Here is a 24,831-nt window from a genome sequence, read left to right as displayed (position 1 = left end):
TTTGGCTTTCATGTCCAATGAAACTTTCAGTGTGGGCAAGTGGAGAAGTAGAACATATTAACTTTTACAAAAAAATGGTTCAAATGGCTCTGAGCACTATGGGACTCAACTGCTGTGGTCATAAGTCCCCTAGAACTTAGAACTACTTAAACCTAACTAACCTAAGGACATCACACACATCCATGCCCTAGGCAGGATTCGAACCTGCGACCGTAGCGGTCGTGCGGTACCAGACTGTAGCGCCTTTAACCGCTCGGCCACTCCGGCCGGCTAACTTTTACAAAAACTTCAATAACGCACTTCAAAAACGTCATTTATAATTGCAGTGGAAGCGAATAGCGCACTATCGATCCTGCACGATGTAGAGTACAGGACGACAGCTGGTACAATAAGTCACAAAATATTCAGGGCACCTCCACATACGAACCGTCACATCATTGTGCACGCCAAAGAATTATCGAACAGAAATCATTGGTCACAAAGACACGTCAGATCAGTGACAGTCACTAGGAAACCAGAGCTGGTACACCTATGAACGTTATTACATGCTATAATACGAATAAAACAGTATACTTCATCAGGAGGAATCCAAGTAGCAACACAGACGAATGAACCAATGTAACTGTGTTCGTCTTATTGCTTAAATGTGTTACTTAACGGCAGGGCCTCATATTAAGAATGGACTAAAAGGTAGTCATTTATAGTGACGGCAAATTGAGAGCCCTTTTGGGCACCATGAAAGAGGTCATCGATCAACGATGAAGTGAGTGAACTCAGTTGCGGCTCCGGTGTAGCTTACTTAAGAGAATTAGGCCGAGTTTTAAGCATACACCACCTGCCCAAAAATTTCCGAGACTGATTTTATTTCTGGCGTATAAGCGACGTCAGCGCAGTAACTACGGTGGCAGGCTGAACTAACAACTGTAAACAACGGATGTGCAGTCGACCAGTCAGTTGTGAGCAGGCTGTGTTAAGTAGTGGGCGTGCGGCCGTAGTGTGTCAACGTTGTTGTGTCAGTGATAGCAATGGAGAAGCATCTCTAAATCAGATGTTCAAGATAACGTCCAGAACGTTTTGGAGGAAAGCGCCTACAAAATTTGAACCGCACACATTGACTCCCTGACGAAAACAGTGACGCGTGGACTCCCGCCGCGGCTATACTGAAATGCGGAAATTCACATGAAGGTTCAACGCTCTGACGACGTAACTGACATTCAAGTCAATGTGAGGTGCGAGTTCAACAACATCCCAAGCAAGGACCTTTTGACAGTTTGGCATAGTTGTATGACTGTTCTGAGCGTTTTACTCAAGTGGGGGAAGACTATGTAGTGTAACCGAAGCATTAAAACTACAGCCTTAACTTTTCTTCATTTTTCATCAAACCATTCTCTAAATTTTTTGGACCCACGTACTATATGTCGCCAAAATGCGTGGGTTGTTGCCTATCGATGAAGAAAGTTGAGACCACGGTTGCTGACCATTTAAAGAGTATGGAAGACTTATGAATGTCGATGAAACTAGCGTACTATCAAAATAACCATCAAAAAAGTAAGGAGGCTATCGAGGTCAGAGAGCCTAATACCATTTATGGAGACCATCCAGGGAACCGCTTAATCACGAAAAAGAATTGCCGAAGAACAGTTGCTCGAGAAAATAATGAAACTGCAATACTATCTTCAGTGAGTCACAACCTACACATTATCACTTGGCAATTAATACGTGAATCGCGAATTAGACTACTGTTTGCCGAATTTTGAAACGTAGAAAATATCATCCGTTTCATATTTCCCTCCATCAGTAACTTCGTGGCAATGATTTCCAGAAACGAGGGACTTTTTGCCAGTTTTCGCTTCAGTAAACACAGAGAGACCCCAATTTATTTGCTCTGGTATTGTTCTCTGTCGAGTCGACCGTCACGAACCACGGTGCTATTAATCGACATAAAAAGTGCTATTAGAACGTGGAATAACGACATTTGCTACGCCAAGTTGAACATCAGTGCCTGTGAAACGTGACTGGAAGAGGCGGTCCAGTGTCTTGCGTTGCGAGATCGCCAGTTCTTCGTGATTTTGTTTGTAGGGTTATTTGAAGAGGGGTAAGTTAAGAATGAAGTGCCAACAACGCACGATAACATGATTCAGCATATCACCAATGCATGTCAGAAGATTACATCTGAAACACTACCCAGCTGTGGCATCATTCCACGTGCGGATACATAAGTGCATCGAAGTGGGTCGCGACGTTTTTCAGCACTTACAATTAAATAATTCTTACAAGCACTCCTTTGGTGAGAGGGCACACCTCAAATAAAGTTTTTACCCAATTACTGAACGTGACTGGTTTTGTTTTCTTGGTGCAACCTTTTTTTTCTCGAAATAATACCGTTTCTGAACTGAGTTTTGTTTCTTGTCATTTACAGCGCCGCCTATCGTGCAACGAAAGAAGTCGTTCCTACAAAAGCCTCATATTTTTTCCCGTAGAATCCGCAACTGCAATAAAAATGGGATGTTCGTATTTAAAACTTCAAAACTCCCCTCCCCCCCCCCCCAGTCCTCCCCCCATTCCCCTATCCGCATCCCCTAGGGTTGGGACTTGAGGGGGGGCTATTGATATTGGTATTGCAGGATAACATTTTTAAATATGCTGTAGACGTATTTTGGCATTTTTAATCCGTTTTTGAGATATTTCGTTGTCTCAAGATTAAAAAACCTCACCCTATATAGCCAATCTCGACTCGGAGGTGGCATGATGGGTGGTGGAATATTTTCATCGTCACTATTTGACCAGCAAGAGGAAGACAGGAGAGAAAAAGACAAGCTACTACTCATACAAAACACAAATCAATTTAATGACCTACCCGTAATTCCATAATGCCTTTATTCAATAGCACAAGCTTAACAAGACGGTTAAATTACGGAAGATACACACATACCGCAGTTTTTATCAGTACCCTCCAAAGCCTCGTGCAAGATGAGATAGTCAACTCAAGAACTATTCCTAAAACTGAACTGCAAACCTGCCGAGAAATTGTGGGCAGAGATGTACACAGCTACCACATTGTTTATTGTCCTTTCGAAAATTTTGGAAGAGACGGATAAAACGGTGTAAGTCTTTGGTATTCCTTCTGAATTTTATAGATCTCGCCATTGATGGGCAATACTTGTAGCTGCAAAAATTTTACGCAAGTAACTAATAGTGCCGCTAATGTGCAGCTTCCAAATCTTTACCATCCTACAGGGTATTCGATTGTGAGTAAATGAATCCTTATAACTCAGACTTATTTATTGCCTCAGTTTCCTTTCTGATAGTATCGAGATCCGCCATCTCTTGGATAAGGACCAGAAATTTTGTTCTTTCACAATTTTTTTGTTTATTTCGAAATGTTGCATGTAACATACACAATAGTTGTTTAATATAAGGTAACAAGTTGGATGCTGTTGTGTTCGATTCCAGGAGAAGCAGCTGTTTTCGTACAACGTGTGGTGGCCCCACATCGAGCCAGACCTGGAGGGCGCACTGATCTCAGAGTCTCCAATACAGAGGCTCATTGACGGTCGGTTCCTCCAAGTTCCGATCTTCACTGGAGTCACATCTGGTGAGATGGGTTAGTATCAAGTTTTTATAAAGGTGAATTGCATTATGCTACTCATTTCGCATATCGTTGGAATGTAATGTCCTGATGGCGCCGAGTTTATTAGAAACGGAGCAGAAGCCTTAATAGAGAAAGGATGGGGAATGAAATCGTCCGCATCTTCTCAAATAAATTAAAGAAGGAATATAGATTAGCAGGCCTCCAACCGGCGATGAAAGAAAAGCTTTTCATTAAGAGGCTGTCGCCATAAATGAAAAAAAAAAAAATCCCACAACGCTATGACATTCTTGATTTTTTGCATCCTTGAAGTTGTCGGTTGATGCTATAGTCAAATTATCAACCATTTGAGCATTTTTGTGAGTATCATCCATGTACCTAGAGAACCTAAATTTTTCAGACCTTTTAACACTTACCAAGGTATCATATTTTATGACACCACGAGTTATCAGTTTTCAGAGGAAGGCATGGGTTCTGGTCCAGTGTCTGTTTATGGAACTAGTCTCCAACAAGCATTCAAAATTAATGTCTAGCATCTCACTGTTTCAAAGGAAAACTACATACATTTTTTCTCCAAATATACTATCTATATAACCTCAACACTCTCCACTTTCATCAATATATGTCACTCGCAGGAATATCAGTCGCTCTTGACAACTGCTTTAAAATAATTACTTAAAACCGTGATACAATGTGGCTATGCAATGTGTATACTACGTCACAAAACTATACATATGGCAGCAGTTTCCCTGTTAAGATTGTCTGCTACGATAATTCCTGTAGAAAAATCAGGACTTGAGCTTCATGTATCCAATTATGTGTTTCTAAAAAGAATATATTAATAAGTCATGATCTATTGCCATTTTTCAAAAGAGATAAATGCCAAAATATAAAAGAATCACAGAAGAATACATGTAGATTTTGTTAAAACTTACAGTATTCCCCATCAGTCCAGAATGTTTTGAGACTGGATTAATAACAAAAGTGAGATAATTTAAATTGGTTTTTTAAGCCTTATATGTCCTATATAGTTTTTCCCCCACTTGATATTCAGTACACAGAAGGTCATACGAGCGTGTGAAACCATCAGAAAAGTCCTTCTTTGGGATGTTGTTCAGCACACGCTTCCCATTCGCTTGAATGTCGGATATGTCTCCAAAGTGACGACCCTTCGTGGAATTTCTGCATTCATTTCGTGGTAAGTTCGTAATGATAACACGAAGTGTCGTCACCAGTGATGATTTTTCCCAGAAATGAGGTATCCGTGTTTCGCATTTCAGTAAAGACACGGCAGGCGTCCACACGTCGTTGCATTTGTTCAGGAGGCAAGGTGTGCGGTACAAACTTTGCACACACTTTCCTCTTCCTCAGAACGTTTTGAACAATGTCTTGAACACTTTATTGAGAGATGTCCCATTGCTATTTGTGACGCAACAAAAAAATCGTTCAAATGGCTCTGAGCACTATGGGACTTAACAGCTATGGTCATCAGTCTGTGACGCAACGATGTTGGAACACTAAGGCCGCATGACCACCACGTAATACTGCCTGGTCGCACCTGTCTGGTCGAATGTACATCTTTTGTTTGCAGTTGTTAGTTCAAGCTACCACCTTGCTTCCAGCGCTTATACGCCAGGAATAAGTTCAGTCTCGCAACTTATTCGAGAGAGCGCGTACCTGTGAATTTTACATGTACTACTACACACAAAATTTGCTGGCATATTTTAATTTTTAACAAAAAAACTACGTACTTTCTTCTGTAATTCCTAAATTATTCCACACTTCCGCATACTGAAATTAAGAGCACACTTTAATTTCCATCACCAGATTCTCAAATCCGCAACTGCCGTCTATATATACGGCACAGTCACGTAAATGTGACCACCACCTATGGTCTACGTCAACGTGCAATAACCACTCACAGACGCCAGGTAGCAGCACTAGCAGTGGAGAGTATATAAGACACACTGGGTGGACACGGAAATAGGAAAACTGAGCAATTTATTTGTTGTCCGAAAGGGCATGATCATTGGCTTCCGGACGAAGGGTGGAAGCATTTGTGAAACAGTTAAGTTTCTAAACTGTTCACGGCCCGCCATGGTTAAAGTACACCATGCATGGCAAAATAGCCCTATCCAAAATTGGCACCGAGGCAACTGTTGTGTACCATAGCCCGTAGATGACGGGGTGAAAGATGGTTACCGAGATATGTACGGGCGAATATACGTGCAACTGTTGAGAAACTGTCCGACCAGGAGAACCAAGTGGTTACCAACAGTGTCTCCTCAGGGCCTTGACAGAAGGCACCTGGTTCATGCAACCATGCTGACTGCTGTGCGTTGGTGACGAAGGCTGGAATTTGCACTCCAATAATGCGACTGGACGTCCTCTGAGTGGTGATATGCTTCACGTTTTATGCTTCATAGGACAGATGGCCGTTAGTGTGTACGGCGCGAAATGTCTGAGAGCAAACACCTTGATACAAGCATCAAAAGAGTCTAGGCCGCAGGAGGGAGCGTTATGGTCTGGGGAATGTTTTCGTGGTGTCCCCTCGGTGATCTCGTAATTGTTGTTGTTGTTGTTGTGGTCTTCAGTACTGAGACTGGTTTGATGCAGCTGTCCATGCTACTCTATCCTGTGCAAGCTTCTTCATCTCCCAATACCTACCGCAACCTACATCCTTCTGAATCTGCTTAGTGTATTCATCTCTTGGTCTCCCTCTACGATTTTTACCCTCCACGCTGCCCTCCAATACTAAATTTGTGATCCCTTGATGCCTCAGAACATGTCCTACCAACCGATCCCTTCTTCTAGTCAAGTTGTGCCACAAACTTCTCTTCTCCCCAATCCTATTCAATACTTCCTCATTAGTTATGTGATCTACCCATTTAATCTTCAGCATTCTTCTGTAGCACCACATTTCAAAAGCTTCTATTCTCTTCTTGTCCAAACTATTTATCGTCCATGTTTCACTTCCATAAATGGCTACACTCCATACAAATACTTTCAGAAATGACTTCCTGACACTTAAATCTATACTCGATGTTAACAAATTTCTCTTCTTCAGAAACGGTTTCCTTGCCATTGCCAGTCTACATTTTATTTCCTCTCTACTTCGACCATCATCAGTTATTTTGCTCCACAAATAGCAAAACACCTTTACTACTTTAAGTGTCTCATTTCCTAATCTAATTCCGTCAGCATCACCCGACTTAATTCGACTACATTCAATTATTCTCGTTTTGCTTTTGTTGATGTTCATCTTATATCCTCCTTTCAAGACACTATCCATTCCGTTCAACTGCTCTTCCAAGTCCTTTGCTGTCTCTGACAAAATTACAATGTCATCGGCGAACCTCAAATTTTTTATTTCTAACCATACAGTAAAGCTGCATGCCCTCGGGAAAAATTACGGCCGTAGTTTCCCCTTGCTTTCAGCCGTTCGGAGTACCAGCATAGCAAGGCCCTTCTGGTTAGTGTTACAAGGCCAGATCAGTCAATCATCCAGACTGTTGCCCTTGCAACTTCTGAAAAGGCTGCTGCCCCTCTTCAGGAACCACACGTTTGTCTGTCCTCTCAATAGATACCCCTCCGTTGTGGTTGCACCTACGGTACGGCTATCTGTATCGCTGAGGCACGCAAGCATCCCCACCAACGGCAAGGTCCATGGTTCATGGGGGGGGATCTCGTAATTATGGGAAGCAAAATGGGCCAACACAAGTATGCATTTATCCTTGGGGACCGTGCCGACTCCTATATGCAGTTTGTTTTTCCTTGGCATGATGGCATGTACCAGTACGACAATGCAACGTGTCACATATGCTCGCAGTGTACATGTTTGTTCGGAAAGCATCAAGACGAGTTTACCGGATTCCTTTGGCCACCAGACTACCCGGATTTAAACCCAATCGAGAATCTATGGAATCACGTCAGTCGGGCTGTTCGCGCCATGGATCCTCATCCCAGAAACCAAGTGCAGCTGGCTAAGGCAGTAGTGTCGACATGACTCCACATCCCTGAACCTCGATGACTCTTCCTGCATGTCTTGCAGCCGTCCGCGCTATGAAAGGTGGTTATTAAGGCTTTTGACAGGTGGTTGCATTAATGTGACAGGGCAGTGTACTTACTATGAGATCGTTTGCTTCTCTAAGGTTGCAGCCTCACGTATCCGTTTTATGTTTGAGAGGATCTGAACTTACTAAATAACTAGCAAACACTTTGAGTATTGTTTGTTTATTATTGTTCAGAACAAAAAGACATCATGCACCACTTTCACCTAGCGTAGTCTGTGTTGCCACTATACTATTTACTAAAATCGAATTATCAGAATCAATGAAGCAACTAACTCAACGCACTAGAACTGTTCACCACAGGGGCCCACTTTCATAGGATGCAATCTCCTTTATTATGGTGGCTTGTTACATCATTACTAAGGTATCAAACAAAACCTATGTCAGACTGACGACAGACATTGTGAATCAATTTAATGTTTCTGCAGTTCCCAGTGACACTGAAGACCAGTTTTGCACACGATTCAGCGGATCGAAATAATGTTTATGGTGATTGAACTGTGGTGATGTGGAGACAGAAGGGATAAAAACGCATAAAACGAAAATCATTGCGAAATACATCAAAATTAAAATCACGAAGAATGTGCAGGCTGGTTCTTAAGTTATCGAAGCATTTATATTGGAACATTGTCGTTTGGATAAAACAAGTTATCTACATAGACGTATATCAGCTATGATACTTCTTTTACTTCAGACTGATTTTCAGGAAAGTGTCAAGAAGTAAGTTCAGAAGTGCTCTCATGTCAGTGTATGCAGGATTCGTCGATGGAATCCATGCCCCACAAAGCCTGTTATCTCACTTCGAATAAGAGGCGGTTCTCACTTTCAATATACATTAGTAATGCAGGGAGCAATTTCTAAGAGACCTATCAAATACGAAAACTTAAATCACACGAATAAAACAGATAAAGCAAATCAAAGTAAAATGATCGATGGGGGATCGATAGTCACCAAAAGTGTATTTTACGTTTCACCAGAAAAATTACTCGAAAATTACATGAAAATTTAGATTATGGTGACCAGAAGGCCATGTATCTGAAGAACTAGATTAGAAACAGATCAAGTGGTTGCTATCGATCTGAGAGTTATGAAAAGAACGGAGAGTTCGATAGTATTATATCACAACACGATTTCATATTAACTGGAAAACAAACAGACGTCCGCCCACCCGGTTATCAGACGTACAGGCTGACCCCAAAAGTCCGTTAACATCTGAAACTGCTCTAATTTACGAAATAACCTAGATAGAGACACCAGTGCAAAAACTGAACAACAAATGACACTGGACAGCAACACGTTAGTGACGCCGCATGAGGGTGCGAGGTATGTCGATACCTTACGGAATAGCATCATCCCGGATGATAAACACCTGCCGGGAGGTACGACTTGCATGTAGATTGCTACACTTGTGAAAGATCTCAGGCCGAACGTCGTTTGGTGAGGATCGCGTGCTGAGCCGTCACTTCCGCCATACTTGGCCTCCTAGGTCCCAAACTTCAGTCCGTCTGTTTATTGGTTGTGGGGTTACCTGAAGTCGCAAGTCTACCGCGATCATCCGGCCTCATTTGGGATGTTAAAAGAAAAACATCTGACTCTAGCTTCTCACCATACCTACTGATATGCTTTACAGTGCTTACAATCCCTCTTCCCGTTTCGTAAACTCGTAATATTTGCTGTGGTGAATATAAAAATTAGAAGAGAGACAGGGCGATTAAAATGATGAGATGAACGACGAAAATCGGCGAAGCCTTGGTTGTAGAGTTGTCTTGAAGACCACGATGCGTGACCGTGTACATATGATTACTCAGTTTTGTCCGTCAGAATTAACTTTGCAGTGAGATGACACAAATCGTCATTGTACTTCATTGTCATGTAATTAAATAATGACAGGTTCGTTTTCTAGAACGTGCAGCGAGCACTTAGGGCTGCGGCAACGGCGGCCTGTTCTTTTCATCATGGTATTAATACGACCAATAACAAATATTTGCTGAAAACCGTTAAAAATCGTTAGATGAGAAGCAAGCAGAAAATTAAATATTACAAGCGAACAAAGCAAATTTTCAGATTTAAATAATTCAAGGTAGTTAAACAGTCGTAGTAAGACGTCATCTTATATTACATCGTTTCATTAAGACAGCGAGTACAAGACAGTCTTTAGAACTATCATTTGTTACATTGGAACAAATAAGCTCTTGGTCACAAGTATTAAGTCAAAATTGACTTGGTTTCGACGCTACTATGAGCATCGTCTTCAGAATTAGACTAACTGTTCTAAAACATATTAGGTATATAGTATATTAATAAAATTAAAGTTTGTACTGACTGGAAAAGATGCAGTACTTACAAGTCATATATTAAAAAAGATCTGAGCCGGAAAGTCGACGTCATGAACAGTTGTGAGATGGCGAGCCGCTAAGGGCTGCTCGTACTGTGAACAAGGGTACTATCATTTGTTATAAAACAGGATCGTATCGTAAATAAATTAAAGAACATATCTCTGAGATCGGGGAACTGCGATAATACTAATAAATTGTGGGATTCCATGCTGTTCACAACATCGTCCCTTGACAGCCGAGATGCTGAGCCTTTGTTGTAAAGAACACCGTCTTTGGTAAAATCATTTTTTATGCTAATTATTGATTTTGAATCATATGAAACGCAATCTGTTGGTAATTCCATGCACTTTTCCATTTCAATAAAACCTCGCTTAATTTCAAGCATTTGTGTCGATTTCTGCCCCTCTAACTACGTTATTCCGTGCAGTATTGAATTTTCAAATGTTAACGGAGTTTTGGATCACCATGTGCCTTACTCTTCACTAGCGCAAGGATCGTCATCAGTGCTATGATCTTGAATGCACAAACTAGAGAAATTTCTCACCATCTATCACAATTACAATACACATCAATAAATGGAAACTTAGTATCAATTTGGGAAAGACATATTTCCGCTTGTGTGTAGAAGTAAAGTAATCATAATAATCTCTAGTACCGTGGCTCACAACGCAATTTTCACACAAATTTACACTACACTGTTAATTACCAAGTACATATATGTAAGAACTTTACCTACTAACAGTTCTTGACTACCGTATTATATTAAAAGACAAAGCAACGCAGATGCAATGCTGCTTTCAGAATAGGAAGAAACAGACAATTTACACATATAAATAATTACAGCAAAACACGACGTTTGAATGCCTGCATTTAGGGAGTGGATTAATTTAGGGATCTTCGTCCTATGGGTTTTAAACTGCGATGTTTTCAGTACATTTCGTTTCATGTCACCATTGAGAGAGCTATCATTTTTATATGTCTTTACTACGTTACATTAGTATTTTTCAAATCACATCTACGCGTGTCATTATCTGCTTTAAGTATATTGAATACTAAGCAACATGGTTACGGCTTAGATAAAATGTATTTTAGTAATTTAACTTCCTTCAGTCAGGCACAATGAGTTTAAACGTGGAATCCTATCGCAGGTTGTATGCCTGGGGGTAAAGACAACCTTTCACTCATTGGACTATTATACTGATACAAACTAGCAAATCCACTGGCCATAATCTTTTACAGTAGTAGCTGAAAGTTACACATTGTCTATAGGAAAAGGTAAACGGCAGATTGTTGTGACTGGTGCCATAGTGTATTAGCTGCATCGCGGAAGTTGCTCATAAATATTTTTAACTGGCTCAAAATTTATTGTGGGAGAATAACATTTCCGTTTCTGTCAAAGTCAACCACTTTGGGCTATGAAGCAGTGCACCGCACACATGGCAGTTATCGACATATCTGCAACGAACTTTCGCTCGTTCTAAACGCTCCGTTGCTGTCATCTCCGCATTCGTAACGCCATGTGAGTTTTCTTGACCAACGGTAATTTATTATTGGTTTTCTCCTGGATCTCGTATTGTTACAAATATGTTACAGATATACGGATACATGTCATGTACCCCTAACAAGAACCAATGATCATATATTACATTTACATATCATTCATGAAATAACAATTCTTCAACAGCTTTAGAAAATTTATGCTACAGCTTTGCGATAATCACAAAGTTAAATAGACATCCTTATTTTTTATAGCAGTATAGAACTTTTTCGTACCGAAGCAAAACAAAATTTCAAATATTTCATATGTATTTGATATTATATTGTGGTTTTCTTCTCCGTGATACTACAGAAAAAACACTAAAGTTAGTATTTTGCCTTTAACCATTACTTACTGATAATCAGTTTACACCTTACTTATTTGTTGTCCCACGTGTCTTCGAGGTATGTCAGCATCACAAAATACTGTGATGGATTGCTGTTAAGGTGGTTACGAGATGATCATAAGAAGACTAGAGAGAGTAACAACAGAAAAATAGTTGGAGTATGCTTCCAAGATTCTATGGTATGATAAGACGAGTACTTGTAAAATATGAAGCTTAGGATGCCACACAGGGGTCTGTGGAAAGTCAGTAACTTCTGCAGAGAAAGAAAACAGGATGACAACTGCTTCATTGGAATAGAAGATGATTTTAATGAAAGCTCAATTTACAAACTCATTTTCAAAGATGACAGTACATAGCTGCAAACATGAACTTTCACGATCAAACTAAGTACAGCAGTCCAGCCATTTACTTGTATATACTTGTATAAGACACACGCCCACACAATCCAAAATTAATCTATCTGGCAAAGTAAGTGTATTGCCAGACACCAGTAGCTGACAAGTTTTAATAAAGTGTTCTACCACTTGTTGTGTGTCCAATAACATTATTTTCTACGAATAATGTTATAAGCGTCCTCAAAGCGTCTATATCACCCAAACTGGGATACGGAAGAACTTTAACCGAATATTCTGAATACCACTAACGCTTATATTATAGGGCTTTCAAAATACAATTTTATCGTCCTGCCGTCGTAAGCTTAGATGCAAAATCTAAGGCACGGAGGAAAAGCGTGTGACATTAACTGGACAACAAGTTTCTTATAGAGACGATGAAAAGAAAAGTACAGTAATGTCAGATGACAGCTACCGAAAGTAAAAGTTATTATTGCGACTGGCAGTCGAGACAGCATACAGTTCCATCGTAACGAAAGCGAAGATCGTGATTTCGTAGTAGAAATTCACAGCAGGAATATCGATAGTGGCATGTGAGATGCAAGTAGCAACAGAAGAAACCAAGTCCTGACATTATTTCTCTGTTTGTTACAACTTAACACACATTAGAGTGATTTTCACTCAATCAGTGTATAACAGCGCTCTACTCAAAACAATTCCGAAGTTTATCGGATTTGTTTTTCCGTCTGTCTCGTCCTCAAACTGAAACACGACAATGTTGCCATCTGGCCGGAAATACAGACTGTAATGAGTAGTAACAGAGCTGTTAACTACACAGATTTGCAGTGTAGTACTACATCAATGAACGCACTGTGACACGGCGTCACGTATAGATTTATCGCTATGTCGCTATTAATTAATTCTGTAGACCATTTTCGACGACTAACGCTGTGCAGAACTTGTCCTGTATCTCGAAGCTTCCTTTTCTCTATTAATTTCAGTCATTTGCTGTGATGATATGTGGGAAACGCAGGCTGTAATTTCTCGGTGGAAATTATTGTGGGCTACCTGCCTTTGGCTTCATCATATATGTTTCAAAATGACACGGAAGTTCACAATGGGTGAAATGTTCAATTCACTTCTATTGTACATCGGAAACATTATTTATAATCCTATTAATACTGTAATTTACGAAAATATGTGAAAATACGTTCCTTAAAAGAATGAAACCAATGTTTTTCTCTCTTTTGTATCATGCTCCGACGATCAATAATAAATTTTTCATACGTTAAATCTTGGTATCTTGTTAAATACTATGACACTGACTTTAATATACAATAAAATGCAGACGTCGGTTACCAGTGCCACTGTTATGACATCTAATGAGTAATGGTATTTTTGTTCACAGGTTCAGGAATATTAGCCAGTCCAGACACAATCAGCGCTCTGAACAACAGGTTCGTTGAAGCAGTGGGACCAACTTTACATCTGCCAACTGTGGAACAACAACAGGAGGCAGCTGCCAAACTAAGGGAATTCTACTTCAGAGACGGGATCATCTCTACAGATAATCCGGAGCCCATTTTAATGTGAGTGCATCTTGACGTTCCCTAGTATGGCAGACATTTCTTATTGAATAATGCAAGTCTTTCGCTGATTTCCCTCACCTTATAAACTTCAAAGCACTTTCAATATCGTTCACAAAGAAGAAAAACAGCTAAGAAACCTCGGACTCAGTCCCCATCTCTAGCTACATCGATTTAACTTACTGTGTTTACCATGAAGAATGGCTCTGAGCACTATGGGACTTAACTTCTGTGATCATCAGTCCCCTAGAACTTAGAACTACTTAAACCTAACTAACCTAAGGACATCACACACATCCATTCCCGAGGCAGGATTCGAACCTGCGACCGTAGCGGTCACGCGGTTCCAGACTGAAGCGCCTAGAACCGCACGGCCACATCGGCCGGCTTACCATGAAGAGCTTCGTATGAATGTCGCCTTGGTTTCTTAACTAAACACAACCGATTCATTCACTCAGCCATCTCCTAGTTAATTCCCTTCCAGATGATGTCAACCAGACGTTGACCTGTTCAGTGGCGGGGGAAATGTTACTAGCCGGTTAGCCAGCCGCGCTTTACATGGCTCTGCATTTGCTTACGAAACAGGCAACGCAGCAAGTACGTGGTGTACGAGAAATGACTTGATTGGCGGCGGCTGGCTCCTACACTCGGCTCGCTGAAACGTCAAAGTTATATTAATCGAAGAACAGAAATAGTTCACAGAAATAGTTCACTAGCACTTTTAACTGCCTATGTAAGAATGAGATCTACTTGCAATAGTGTTCTTACTGATAATTCTGTTTGTCAGTACATTTAATCATGTCTAGCCCCATCTTCACAATAAACAGTCAGAAATATTAATAATACAATCCGTTGATTCTTCTCGCAGTGCAGAATCAACAACTGCTGTAACCCTCTGCATGAGCCACTCGTGTGACCACCGTCCGCCCTAAACATACAGCATCCATCTGTGCAGTTATTTAGTACATACTAAGCGAAATTTTAGCATTTTTTTAACCAGAACACTCATATCTTCAGTCTTTTTATGGTAACCACAACAGTAAGCCTTGCGTCATCCTTTCGGCTGACTGTTCACATTCGCTGATTCAGAACTTATCTCGGGTGCTTCAATTTCATTTCGATGCTACATGTTATTATGCTATTTTACTATATAGCTGGACTTTTTCAGGCGGCCCCTGTGGCCGAGCGGTTGTAGGCGCTTCAGTCTGGAACCGCGCTGCTGCTACGGTCGCAGGTTCGAATCCTGCATCGGGCATGGTTGTGTGTGATGTCTTTAGGTTAGCTAGGTTTAAGTAGTTCTAAGTCTAGGGGACTGATGACCTCAGATGTTAAGTCCCTTAGTGTTTAGAGCCATTTGAACCATTTGGACTTTTTCACTTTCTTCCTTGTGCAGCGGTCGTGTGCAACTGACGCTCTCGATGAGAACTTTAGGGCACTATCTTACAATCCCAGCACAATCATCACCTTACCAGTAATACAGTTGTAGTAAGCTCATACCCCCACAAGAAAAAGAGTTCGTACATAGAAATTGACGTTTTGGCAAAAATTATAACAAGATGTTGCGAACACATATACGTACAATAGAATTTACAGTTCCTACTAAGGTCAACAAATAATATTTTAATTTCCTTTTATATTGGATCAAATGTTTATGTTCATGTATATATCTAATACTTAAATTGGCTCCGCTGACAGTAGCAACAGGCGTGTACTCCAAACATAAAGTATGTTATTTGTATAACATTAGATGCACATATGTAACTATATCTTTACAATCAATACCATTATCAGAATTACTTAAAATTAAAAGTGCACTGGCTGTGGCTGTTTTTACTAATGATTGTTGAGTCCTTCTGTATTACTCAAGCTTCTTTTCATACTATAATGTAGGGGCTACGGTCTGATTATGCTCGTATACAAGTTTTTATTAGACTGAATTCCACTTCCGGTATATCATATAAATAAAGTACTCCAAACCATGATGCGCATATTTCCATGATTACACCTTTTGACGGAAAAATAATTATTCGGTTTACAGATTCGTGTCAGTCACAGCATATATATTTATAGAGTTGTGAGTGGATGACTTTTTAATATCTCGTATGTTTATACTTACTCTAAAAGTGCTGTGAATACAAATTTCTGTAGATATGTCACCCTCTCGTGGACTGATGATTTATATGGGCAATTACAGTTTGCTGTTGACTTCTAGGAAAATATTTGATAATAAAGTCATGTGTCTTATGGCGGTTGAGGTGCAGTGTGAACGCAGCCCAGGTAAACAATGTTGAACAGTTTTATTGAAAAGTACATGAACCTAATAGTCCTCCTTTGGATAAAGTTAATTACTACTACAGTTTGTGAAATTTTGAGATTAGCACTTACATTATTCAAATCCGAACCGCGGCTGAAGGCCGAAAGAGTCAAAGTTAAGTATGTACTCACAAGTAGATCAAAATGAAGTAGTGAAGATCGATGGCCGATGTTAAGTTCCTGGTCTAATGTAGAGGCCAAATCCTGTTGATGGTTGTGACAGGAACTACTTACGATTACACGATCTGCGGAAGTAAACAGGTTCATGGGGCTGGTGACCTCCAACAGGGCTCGCGCTGCCGCCTGCTGGCCTAGTCAGCGTGCGTAATTGTAATTCTGTCATCTACAGATGTAACCCCTTCTAGGTTAGGCAGCTTGCATAAAAGGAGTTGCAGGTCTGCCGGGCGAGCGGTCCATGCACCACATCCCTACCCCCTGTGAAAGATGAGAGGATGGTGCTCATCTCTAAGACTCGGGAGTTATGTGCCCGCCCATAGATCTAGTGAATCAGGAGGCTGTGGGCGACATCAATTGAAACTGGAAGGCGCAATCCTGTGGTATCAATGACAGTCTGGAACAAAATCATGAAAATGCTCTGGCAAGGAGGCATCATGGTCAATGGGATGCATTAGGCTGATCTAGCTGGAGTGATGTGGATCTAGTGTGCAGAGTCACTACTCCAATGGCCGACCCAAAAGAAGGGTGATTACAGCTGGCGTTTAGTGTTGGAAACATTCTAGACGTCCAACGGCCGTTCCTTATGCTAGGATCCCGGCCCAAGTGCGAGACTGGCCATGGCGGACCTTTAGTGGCTGGCAAAAGATGCAGCAGGCAAGAATCGAGTCCTCTGAAGTGAATCCGTAAGGAAACCAAACGCAGACATACAGGACACAGATGGCTGTAACTGGTGCGAAAGTGCTCTGAAAGGGATGTGGACAAATTGCACCCCGAGGGCAGATAAGAGGACGAGAGCGCTTGTAAAGGAAAATTTCGGATAGCAGGGGGCGGCAGTGAGTGAGGGACAAAAGTTAAAATCTTGGTCTGGAGAATCTACGAGAATGTGGAAGCACAGCAAACGGAAAATGACGGTGCTGGGAGAGTAGAGGTGGTTGCGGTAGCACTTGAGATGTAAAATTTATATGCCCAGAAAGCAGAAGAGTGTACTTGGAGGGGAGAAGTGAATGCAGAAGCACTTAAGATTGAAGGGTATTGTGCCCAGATGGCATAGTTGGCTGCAGAAGCGCCGAAAAAGTAGGAACACGAGTGCAGTCAAAAAAACTTGTGCTGAGATGAGACACAAACGCCTTGATCCGACATTTCAGGTGTGAGTAAGACATAGGTTAGACTAGGAGGAAGAGAATCGGCTAAAACATACAGGTCTGCTGTTAAGAGACTTTGGAAGAGCTATATATGAGGGCAGTTGTGGATGAAGGTACAGGCGCTGTAAAGCAAACTACTGTAGTGCAGTCCAGTGGTAGTTGAACCCTGGAGAAACATTGGGAACGGCAGCTGCGGTCGCCCGAAGTCATGATGACGCTGGCCAAGGATTCTGACGCCTTTCCAAAAACAGGAAGCTGTGCTGGATGTGTCCGGTTGTGGCTGACGCTGGGGAAGCATCTGGGACAATGGCTGAAGACCTTTGGAATCACAGAATGCCGCAAAGCTGTTTAATAAGGCGTATCTGCATCTGCTATATGTTGGAGAGCAAAGATATGACTTGAGGCGTCTCTTCCCCGTTGACAACGAAAAACTCGGAAATAGACATTTTGACTCAGAAATATCTCTGTCAAGGTCTACGTGACATAGAAATGTCACGCAAACACACACTGTCAACGTGGGACAAGGAATGCGAGTGAAAGTTCTCAGAAAAATATCTTGTCTCCACTTGTTCTGGGACTAAGCTCTGGAATCAATGGAGGCATAGAGATCCGAATATCCATATCGCCAATTGAAATTAGGATGTTAAATTTGAGCCAATAGAGACACAGAAATGAGACCACAACAAAGTTAAAAACTGCAGCGCCAAAGAAACTGTATTCAAGTACAGAGATATGTAAACAAGCAGAATACGGCGCAGCAGTCGGCAATGTCTATATAAGACAAGTGTCTGGCCCATTTGTTAGATCGGTTACTGCTGCTACAATGGCAGGTTATCAAGATTTAAGTGATTTGAAGGTGGTATTATGGTCGGTGCACGAGCGATGGGACACAACGTCTGCGAAGTAGCGATGAAGTGTGGATTTTCCAGTACGACCATTTTACGAGTGGACCATTAATACCAGGAACCCGATAAAACATCAAATCTACGACATCGCTGCGGCCGGAGAGAGATCCTGCAAGAACGGGACCAATGACGACAGAAGAGAATCGCTCAAAATGACAGAAGTGCAACCCTACGGCAAACATCAGCAGATTCCAGTGCTGAGACATCAACAAGTGTCAGTGTGCGAACCATTCAACGAAACATCATTGATATGGGCTTTCGGCGCCGAAGGCCCACCCCTTGATGAGTGCACGACACAAAGCCTTACACCTCGCCTGAGCCTGTCAACACCGACATTAGATTGTTGATGACTATAAACATGTGCCTAGTCGGACGATTCTAGTTTAAAATGTATCGAGCGGATGGACGTGTATGGGTATGGAGCCAACCTCATGAATCCATGGACCCTGCATGTCAGCTGGTGGAGACTCTGTAACGGTGTTGGGCATGTGCAGTTGGAGCGATTGGGACCCTTTATACGTCTAGGTACGACTCTGACAGGTGACACGTACATAAGCATCCTGTCTGATCACCTGCATCCATTTATGTCCATCGTGCATTCCGAAGGATTTGGGCAATTTCAGCAGGACAATGCGACACTCCACGCGTTGAAAATTGCTACAGAGTGGCTCCAGGAAAACTCTTCTGGGTTTAAACACTTCCACTGGCCAGCACACTCCCCAGACATGAGACATATTGAGCATATCTGGGATGTCTTGCAACGTGCTGTTCAGAAGAGATTTCCACCTCATCGAACTCTCACGGATTTATGGACAGCCCTACAAGATTCATGGTGTCAATTTCCTTCAGCAATACTTCAGACATTAGTCGTGCCTGTGCCACGTCGTGTTGCAGCACTTCTGTGTGCTCGTAGGGTCGCTACACGATATCAGGCAGGTATACCAGTTTCCTTGTCTCGAGTGTACATACACCAATATACTTCTCCATCGGACGGAAGTTACTCACCTTTATCGTTTGTGAAACTTGGCGATTAGCAATGAATTTACACAAGTCCAAACTTAGGCCGTAATGATGAAAATGTCAGTGTTTAATATTCATCTATAAGTAGACCAAAATAGCGTAGCGAAGTTCGACGGCCGATATCAAGTTGTTGTCTATGATGCATGGGCCAAGAACTTGTGATGTTGGTGACAAACGCTGGTGGCTCCCACAGTCGGCCGGGCTGGCGAGTGGCACAGTGTTGTATGTGGCGAAGATTCTTAATGAGGCTCTAGGTGAAGAACTGTGGGTGCAGTGCTGCCAGTAGCAGATGTCAACGGAAGACTGGCTTGGAGCAAAGTTGCACCGCCCTAAAAGCCTAAACTACGTAAAAATACTAAAGGAACTATTTGAGATCACGTGGCCCACAGGAACAGAGAGGACGATGGGGTTGGCAATCTCTAGCGGCTCTCATGCTGTCGCCTGCTGGCCTAGTGTGGGTGCACGACTGTAAAAACATCAATAAAAGTTTTTCATCACCCCAGTTCCCAGAATTCCTGAAGATAGACTTTGGATATTGTATCTCAGACACAGTCCCTTTGACTGGTCAGAGATGTCACCAAACCCGCCCAAAGATGTAAACAACCATGCATGAGCAGCGCCTATGAGACGGAGGAGGTCCGACAGTTCCACTCATCCCACCAGGAAGGAGGTACACGGCTCGTGTTGTCTGTAGTTCAACCATGCCTAGACGGTCAATACCGCGGTTCGATCGCGTCCGCATTGTTACTTTGTGCCAGGAAGGCCTCTCAACTAGGGAAGTGTCCAGGCGTCTCGGAGTGAACCAAAGCGATGTTGTTCGGACATGGAGGAGATACAGAGAGACAAGAACTGTCGATGACATGCCTCGCTCAGGCCGCCCAAGGGCTACTACTGCAGTGGATGACCGCTACAAATGGATTTTGGGTCGGAGGAATCCTGACAGCAACGCCACCATGTTGAATAATTCTTTTCGTGCAGACACAGGACGCCGTGTCGTTAGACTCAAACTGTGTGCAATAGGCTGCATGATGTGCAACTTCACTCCCGACGTCCACAGCGAGGTCCATCTTTGCAAGCACGACACCATGCAACGAGGTACAGATGGGCCCAGCAACATTCCGAATGGACCGCTCAGGATTGGCATCACGTACTCTTCACCGATGAGTGTTGCATATGCCGTCAACTAGACAATAGTCGAAGAAGTGTTTGGAGGCAACCCGGTCAGGCTGAACACCTCAGACACACTGTCCAGCGAATGCAGCAAGGTGCTGTTTTGGGATAGCATTATGTGTAGCCGAAGTACGCCGCTGGTGCTCATATAAGGTGCCGTAACGGCTGTACGATACGTGAATACCATCCTCCGACCGACAGTCCAACCATATCGGCAGCATATTAGCGAGGCATTCGTCTTCATGGACGACAATTCGCGCCCCCATCGTGCACATCTTGTGACTGACTCTCTTCAGGATAACGACATCGCTCGACTAGAGTGGCCAGCATGTTCTCTAAATATGAATCCTATCAAACATCCTGGGATATATTGAAAAGGGCTGTTTACGACCAACATTTCTGGGGTTCAGAATGGTTCAGATGGCTCTAAGCACTATGGGACTTAACATCTGAGGACATCAGCCCCTAGACTTAGAACTACTTAAACCTAACTAACCTAAGGACATCACACACATCCATGCCCGAGGCAGGACTCGAAACTGCGACAGTAGTAGCAGCGCGGTTCCGGACTGAAGCGCCTAGAAACCGTTCGGCCACAGCTGCCGGCCCATTCTGAGGAATCTACGCCGAATCACCGTTGAGTAGTTGTACAATGTGGACCAACAGTGCCTTGATGAACTTGTGGGTAGTATGCCACGACGAATAAAGGCATGCATCAATACAAGAGGACGTGCTACTGGGTACTAGAGGTACCGGTGTGTCCAGCAGTCTGGACTACCACCTCTGAAGGTCTCGCTGTATGGTGGTAAAACATGCGATGTGTGGTTTTGATGCGCTATAAAAAGGGCGGAAATGTCGTCTATGTTGATCTCTATTCCAATTTTCTGTACAGATTCCAGAACTCTCTGAACAGAGGTGATGCAAAACTTTTTTTGATGTGTGTAGTTCTGCCATAAGTTGAAGTAACTCTTTGCCATTTGCATACCACAGAAGTGAAAGGGGTTGCAGATCTACCAGGTGAGCGGCCCATACATTACATAAGGTTTGAGGAGTCTCAAGTGTCTAATAGGCCGGTTGTTCCTGAATTTGAATGATATTGAAAGGAAAACCTATTCGCTTATGTTTCCAGTGAAATGAAAATTAGCATAAAGAAGATTTGATTTTTACTGCACTGCTACAATCAGTGCAGGAACTTGCTCAGTTATTTTGGTTAGTTAATAATGCCACAAGTTCAAACTTCTCTTACAACAGATCAACAGCAAGCTGCATTTGGCACGGTGAAAACACATCATAATTTATTAGATATGTAAATGATTTTAATAGCTATTTTGTTTTAATTAAACAGTTCAACAACGACAAGGTTATGTTTGCGACAACAGACGCTCTCGTCAGGAAAGTCACTGAAATCACTGATCTTCCGGTTTTCTACTACGAGTTTGACTACCACGTAGACTGCGTCAACTCTTCAGAATGTGGTAAGTAAAAAGAATAATACAATATGCCGTTAAAAAATGATTAGTAACAAAATCAGAAACTGTCATCAGGCACTATCGTAAATATTACAGTGAAAGGGTACAGTACCACCCGACATTGAAAATAGGTACAACATTCTTCGTTATTCTTGTCAGAACAACATATTTTTTGTGATAATAACTCAATTTCATTTAATACACCGAAGCCGGATACCAGTGTAGGAAAGAAGGACAATTTATTTATTTAACTGATCACATGTGCACTCCCACAAAATAAATCCCTACATCCAATTTGGTGAGATCTGTGAAATGAATGAATGTATGGTCGTCTGCTAACTGCAGATAGTGAATGTGCAATATATGATCAGCTTTGAGACGGTCTTTTGGTCACCTTTGGTGGAACTAAAGAGGTGAAATTTACCTGAGCTTTGAGCACCTGAAATGTGGCTGACCAATATGGTAGCATGATGCTCCCCCACCCCGGCGGAGGTGCGAGATGACCTGAAGAACGGCCATGTTTCAGAACTCTGGCGCTGGATCTTGTGTTGGTAAGACCTGTCTTAGGTGTGCTCAGTAAAGACAAAAGAGTGGAGACATGGTATGCATGTGCAATACTTAAGAGTAGTTTGGAATAATAATTTCTCTATTTCAGGAACTTTTGTGGGGAGAATTAAACGTCAGGCAGGTAATATTAAGGGGATCGTAGTAATCTTCGGAAGTGACCAACGGTCACAGTGAAACCACGTGTAGCAATAAGTTGAAATACTTGCGAGTGCTTGTACTAAGTTGAAATACGTTGTAGTACTAAGTTGAAAGCGTTTCTGAAGAAGAGATATTTGTTAACATCGAGTATAGATTTAAGTGTCAGGAAGTCATTTCTGAAAGTATTTGTATGGAGTGTAGCCATGTATGGAAGTGAAACATGGACGATAAATAGTTTGGACAAGAAGAGAATAGAAGCTTTCGAAATGTGGTGCTACAGAAGAATGCTGAAGATTAGATGGGTAGATCACATAACTAATGAGGAGGTATTGAATAGAATTGGGGAGAAGAGGAGTTTGTGGCACAACTTGACAAGAAGAAGGGACCGGTTGGTAGGGCATGTTCTAAGGCATCAAGTGATCACAAATTTAGCATTACAGGCAGCGTGGAGGGTGAAAATCGTAGAGGGGGACCAAGAGATGAACACACTAAGCAGATTCAGAAGGATGTAGGTTGCAGTAAGTACTGGCAGATGAAAAAACTTGCACAGGATAGAGTAGCATGGAGATCTGCATCAAACCAGTCTCAGGACTGAAGACCACAACAACAACAACAACAACATTAGCAAATGCGCCCAAACAGGATCAACGTGCTGATATTCTTTTCTTGGCTGACGGAGGACGAACACCGGTAGACATCTATAAGAGAATGACGAATATTTATCGGACAGCAAGTCCGTCGAAAAATACTGATTGGAATGGTGCAACAAGTTCCCTGATGGTTGGCGTTCTACACAAGACGTCGGCCAATCTAAGGTGGCAACAGAAGTTACGCCAACTCAACTGCGAGACAAACGAGCACCTGCTCTTTGGACCTGATCTGACACCTTGTGATTATCACCCCTTCGGTCCCCAAAAAAAAGCCTTCAAGCTTCGACGATTCATGTCAGACGAGGGTGTGCGGCACACAGTTGCGGACTTCATCACGCGACGTGGTGTTTTATCAAAGGGTTACCTTCAACCTGATGCGTCGGTGGGATAACTGCCTCAATCCTCACGACGATTTTGCCTCGCTAGCAAACAGATTCTGGACTGCATGGCCTTCGAACAGTTATTTTTCAACAGTCTCCTAATGTAGCACCACTATCAATGACTACGTCTAAATCTACATCTACATCTACATTTACGTCTACATACATACCCCGCAAGCCACCGCACTGTTCCTGATGGAACTAGTTGTTTCTTTTTCTGTTCCACGAGAAAACAGAGTGAGGGAATAATGTTTATATTAAAAGAGGTGCCTTGCGCATTAAATGGGATCGAGAAGCAAGGCCTCCCCTTTCACGTGGATTTTGCTCACAATTGCCCTATCAGTGTGACTTTCCCTTATCTAGAAGGGAGGACTGTTGATGAATTTCATACTGATCACCACGTACAAGAGTGGTCGGCGCATAATAAAGGATTAGGGCCTGGCGTATGGATCGTCTATATGATTGCATAAAAAATATCCACCACGATCAAACAAAAACTACTCATTGGATTTACAATTAATTTTATCATCTTAAGAGGAGAATTTTCAGTAGGGGCTCTGCAATGCAAGCATTTCCTTGACATTTCTATAAATGGGGTTAACACTTTTCGTCGAAAGTTGGATTAAAAGCCCAACAATTTATTATAAATCGAAATTACACTTGTACAAACGAAGTATAATTATTGATTATACATATTTTGTTACCTATTGACGTTAATACAAAACTGGGGGGCATAGGGGGAAACGGCCTAAATTCAGCAGTCACTCACAATACTAGCGTTAGAAATGGACAAGGAAAGGTGGGAGCTGACCATTCAGAAATTAATTTACTCTATTTAGTGAAAGGTAAGAGACGGGATCCAATAGCTAATACACGAATATATTGGAAAGGCCAACTAGGAACTACTTGTGGATGCACGTTATTAAAGCGGCCTCCCGTCCGTAAACTATTAAAATTCATAAAACTCGTTCTGCATCACCTTGATTTACGACTACGAATAACAAGAAACGCGGGCCATGCGACTTCTGGTTCAATTTAGATATCGTGTGCAGTACTTCTCGCCACGTGTTCACACGTGGGCGACAAAGAAGGAAAAACCTAACA

General features: G+C 42.1%; 1 pseudogene; it reads left to right on the top strand.

Moving 5' to 3' along the window:
* The window catches only part of LOC126474578 (para-nitrobenzyl esterase-like), a 54,416-nt pseudogene that overhangs the window by 22,891 nt on the left and 6,694 nt on the right, over window positions 1–24,831 (top strand).

The sequence above is a fragment of the Schistocerca serialis genome, chromosome 4 (assembly GCF_023864345.2).
Source record: "Schistocerca serialis cubense isolate TAMUIC-IGC-003099 chromosome 4, iqSchSeri2.2, whole genome shotgun sequence".
NCBI lineage: Eukaryota > Metazoa > Arthropoda > Insecta > Orthoptera > Acrididae > Schistocerca > Schistocerca serialis.
This window is presented reverse-complemented; position numbering and strand designations above follow the sequence as displayed.